Source organism: Microcebus murinus, chromosome 10 (assembly GCF_040939455.1).
Source record: "Microcebus murinus isolate Inina chromosome 10, M.murinus_Inina_mat1.0, whole genome shotgun sequence".
NCBI classification, from domain to species: domain Eukaryota; kingdom Metazoa; phylum Chordata; class Mammalia; order Primates; family Cheirogaleidae; genus Microcebus; species Microcebus murinus.
The window spans coordinates 54,378,965-54,384,306 of NC_134113.1; positions in this window are offsets into that span (position 1 = coordinate 54,378,965).

Consider the following 5,342-nt stretch of genomic DNA (forward strand, 5'->3'; position numbering starts at 1 on the left):
TTTCTTCCGGCTCGTCCTGGGAACTGACTTGGAGGTGTGGCCGTGGCGCTGAAGGTGTCACTATTCTGTTGATAGCCGAAAGCAAAAGCTTTCCCAATTCGGACAGCACATATGGAAACATAAGGGATTATAGGCACCGGAGAGGTTACCCTGCTCGAGGGAGCGTTTAAAGGGAAAGGCGAGACTTGGGGCGAGACCAAATTGGGCGAGCTGAGGCGACGCCGGGCGGGGCGGAACCGAGGGCAGGGTAGGGTGGAGAGGAGTGGGGTGGGGCGGGGCAGCAGACTGGATTTCGGTTTCTGAATTCCCACGAGGTATAGGAGTCTTTGAGGGCTTCCTAGGACCAATTATGCATTGTTTGATTCTGCCAGCGGTTTTAGAGAAACTACTCTGTCAGGTCCTGTGCTAGGCACGAGGCAGGGAGATAATGTTGAGGAGCTCGCTCTAGCCGGGGAGATGTGGCTTACAGAAGTGGCAGGGAGGTTACCGTCTGAGAAGCAAAGTATCGTGGACCACGTTTTTTTTTTTTTTAAGACAGAGTCTCAGGCCCGGCGCGGTGGCTCACGCCTGTAATCCTAGCATTCTGGGAGGCCGAGGCGGGCGGATCGCTCAAGGTCAGGAGTTCAAGACCAGCTTGAGCAAGACCAAGACCCCATCTCTACTATAAATAGAAAGAAATTAATTGGCTAACTAAAAAATATATATATAGAAAAAAATTAGTGGGGCATGGTGGCACATGCCTGTAGTCCCAGCTACTCTGGAGGCTGAGGCAGGAGAATTGCTTGAGCCCAGGAGTTTGAGGTTGCTGTGAGCTAGGCTGATGACACTGCACTCTAGCCTGGGCAATGAGTGAGACTCTGTCTCAAAAAAGAAAGAAAGAAGGAAGGAAGGGAGGAAGGAAGGAAGGGAAGGAGGGAGGGAGGGAGGGAGGAAGGAAGGAAGGAAGGAAGGAAGGAAGGAAGGAAGGAAGGAAGGAAGGAAGGAAGGAAGGAAGGAAGACTGTCCTCTAAAAGAGTGGTTCTATTTGTTTCTTTAGAAAAACATATTTCAGCTCAGAATAAGAAAAATCCAGTTCCAAAGCTGTCCAGCAGCTAGGACAGCATCTTAAAAAAAAGTGTCAAGTACACATCACTTGGATATTGCAAGGGATTTCAGGTGTCAAGTAAGCGACTGGCCATTCTGGCCCTGACTGTATATGCTAGCCCTCTCCTTTAAGAGTCCTCACCTCATTTACTGTACTGTAGACTTGCTTTGAGTATGTACCTATTTTATCTCCCATGAAAGATTGAATTTTCTTTTTTTTTAACAGGCATTTGGTTAAATATATTATGATGTAATCTTTTGAGAATATCAGACAACCAATAAAATAATCTTTATAAAAAGTAATTATATAGAAAATAGTAATATTACTAATATATGAAGTATAAATTGATAATTATTATTAACAACATACAAAGGAAAAGGCAATTGAAGGAAATGTACCAAAATATTAATATATTTTATGTCCAAGTGGTAGGAACAGTAATTTTTCCTTTATCATTTTCCAGTTTTTCTATACATGGCCCATATTTTATAATGAGTAAAGTAAATAGGTTAATACACAACTTCTTGAGTGAGACAGGAGAGAGGAAAATTCCTGGCTCCCAGCTGCCTAAGGTACTTCCCTACCCCAAGATCTACTGTCACTAGGAAAAGTGGTGGTCAAAGCTTTGCTCACCCATCTTCCACCATCTTTTTTCTGGAGCATGGAGACTCAAACTTCCTCTTTGCTCCTCAATCCTCTCTAATATTGGATAAAAAGAGACCTGGGCACCATTATGGATGCAGGATTTCTTGCCTGAGATTGTGAGTTTTCTAATATATTTAGCACACTAGTGTCTATACTAGATGAATTATCAGGGCTGTCTTTGAAGAGGTGACAATTGAGCTGAGATTTGACGGTTGATAAAGGGACCATTTCTTTTGAAGAGTTGGGGTAAGATGACCCAGTTAGAGGGGACAGCTGCAGCTCTGAAGCAGGAAGAAGTTTGGTGAGTTTGAGGAACGGGAAGAAGCCCAGTGTGGCCCAAGCAAGGTGATCAAGAAAAAGAGGGAAGGAGATTAGAACAGAAATGTCATAAAGAGGCAGATCACATCAGCCCTTACAGTTCACAGTATGGATTTTGGCCTTTATTCTTACTGCATTGGAAAGCTCTTAAAGAATTACAAGCAAGGGCATCCTATCATATGATTTAATTTTTTAAATGATTCCTCTGGCTGCTTGTGAAGAATGGATTGTGGGAGGCAAAAGAGGAAGCAGAGAAATCAGGCAAGAGGCTATTGCAGCAGTCCACGTGAGGTAAACTCAGGCGATTTAGCTGGGTTGTAGGGGTAGTGCAAATGGACAGAAACAGTGATTTCAATGTATTTTGGAATAGAGCCATGAGGACTTGCTGATGGATTGAATATAGGATATAAGTAAAGGGAAGAATCAAGGATGAGACCTAGATTTTTGGCCTAAGAAACTGGGAGTGTGATTGAGCCCCTCCAGAATATATTTAGAATCTGGTCTTGTCTTACCAACTTTTCCACTGTCTCCTCATCCAGTTCCCCATCATCCTTCATCTCTTACCTGGACTACTGTAGGAGTTCCCTAACTGGTCTCCCAGGTTTCATCCTCACTGTCCTTCTTTCAGTTTATTCACAGCAGCCGAGGCATTCCTATTAAAGTGGAAATCTACTCATGTCCTGCCTTGATTCAAAGACCTCCATCTTCCTCAGAATAAAGTTTCATGGTCCAGCCCCTGTTACCTCTCTGATCTCATCTCTTGCTCCTCTCACTTGCCCTTAAAAATTTCAGTCCCTATCCCCTGTACTCCGTAACTCTTCCTGGCTTTTTCTCCTTAACCCTTATTCTCTTCTAATGTATAATGTAATTTACTTATTTTTCCTGTTTATTGTATGTCCCCAGCAGTAGGATATAAGCTCTGTGAGGGCAGGGGTTTTTGTCTGTTTTGTTCGTTGCTGTAAGAGGTGCTTAATAAATATTTGTTGAATAAGTATCTTAAATAAATTAACTGCAAAGAAGAAGTCTGTGGAAGAGCAGGTTTGTATAGGGGCAGAAACAAAGAGTTCTGTTTTAGATATGTTAAATTTGAGGTACCACCTGTAAGGTATCTTGGTGGAGGTGTTTAGTGAAGAGGCGGACATGCTAGTTGGGTCAGGTAAGAGGAGATATACATTAGGGAGTCATTATCAAGAAGAGCTGGATGTGAATATTATGGGAGAGAGTGTAGACAAAGGATGAGGAAGGTCCAGGACCACCACATGGGCACACCAGCATTTAAGGTACAGGGCCGGGCGAGGTGGTTCACACCTGTAATCCTAGCACTCTGGGAGGCCGAAGCGGGCGGATTGCTCGAGGTCAGGAGTTCGAAACCAGCCTGAGCAAGAATGAGATCCCATCCCTACTATAAATAGAAAGAAATTAATTGGCCAACTAATATATATAGAAAAAATTAGCTGGGCATGGTGGCGCATGCCTGTAGTCCCAGCTACTCGGGAGGCTGAGGCAGCAGGATTGCTTAAGCCCAGGAGTTTGAGGCTGCTGTGAGCTAGGCTGATGCCACGGCATTCACTCTAGCCTGGGAAACAGAGTGAGACTCTGTCTCAAAAAAAAATAAAAAATAAAGTAAGGTAAAGGAAGAGGAGCCACAAAAGAAACAAAAAGAAGAGTGTGGATGAAAAGAAAAGTTAGCAGTGGTACCAATCATCTAGCCTCTAGAGTTATTATAATTAGCCATCACTGGCTCTAGAGTATTCTTTCATAGTTAGGCCCTTGTTCCCTGGGATAGATGTGGCTTACAGTGGATCCACATTCATGGAACCATATTTATGGTTCCTTCTCCTGGATCTTTGGTCAGGGTCCCCTGCTCCTTCTGGGGGATTAGAGCATAGTGGTTTTAAGAACACAGGCTCTGGAGTCAAACTGCCTGGTTCTAAACTGTCTCTATCACATATCAGTTTGTGACCTTGAGCAAGTTACACTTCTGTGCTTCAGTTTCACCTGTGAAGAAATAATAATACCCACTTCATAGGATGTTTCTGAGGAGTTAATCATTTACTACTTAAACAGGTATATAGTATATAGCAATTGTTTGAAAAACGTTAGCTGTTTTTACTGTTCTTAGTGGTTGGGTATCAGTGTCTCCTGCCAGGTGGTCTGAGTCTAAGATCTATACTTTGATAACCCAGTCCCTCCCCACTCCTGTCCACTAGAGCAGGACCAGTTGCCCTCTCATCCAGGGCTGTTAGCTCCAGGGATCCAGTAAGAGGACACAGGATTTTTCTGCTGTTGGCTCAAGTACTTTGTCTTGTTAGGCAATTAAGTTTAATATGGTTGTTGACCAGTACAAAGTTACCTTTGGATTCACAATGCATTTTAACTCTACCTATACTTTACTTGTTATCTATATACTGTTTTTTTCTCTAAGAGAACAGAAACCATCTGCAAAGGGTGAGTCTTGTACATAGACTGAAACTTTCTGAAATATCAGTCTCCAACTTAGAGAATCACAGACAAAACTTTGTAAAACATCCAACTCTTTTAAACATGACACAATTTATACATCTCACTCCAAAAGCCAGAATCATACAATGAAGAAACCTAGATTATTCCCATTAATTAGGTGTGTGACAAGGATGGCCCTTGTGACTATTTTTATTTAGCATTGTTTTGGAAGTCCTGGCTTATGTAAATAGAGAAAAGAAAGAAATGAGATACAAAAACTAGAAGAGTTAAAATATTGATGATAGCCTACCTGGAAAATCCAAGGACATTTACTGAAAAACTAGTAGAAATAAGGTATTTTGGCAAAATGGGTAAAAATTAATATAGAAAAAAAATGGACAGGTCGGATGTGGTGGATCATGCCTATAATCCTAGCACTTTGGGAGGATGAGGTGGGAAGATTGCTTGAGCCCAGGAATTCGAAGTTGCCATGAGCTATGATGAACCCACTGCATTCTAGCCATGGCAACAGAGCATGACCCTGACTCTAAAACAAAACAATAAATATTAGCCAATTAGAAAGTATAATGAAATAAAATTTATCATTTATAACAGCAACAACAAAGTAAGCTTACCAAGAGTAATCCTAACAAGTAAATATGTTAGGTCTAGGTGCCCCAAACTAAAGTGCTACCAAAAGACACAAGAGGAGGCGTGAATAAATGAAAGGCATACTCTATTTTGGGGTAGAAAGATTCACTATCATAAAAATGTCAGCTCTGCATAAAAATCTATGAATTTAACACAAATCTAATAAAAATACAAAGACAACATAACCTGAATATAAAATTCA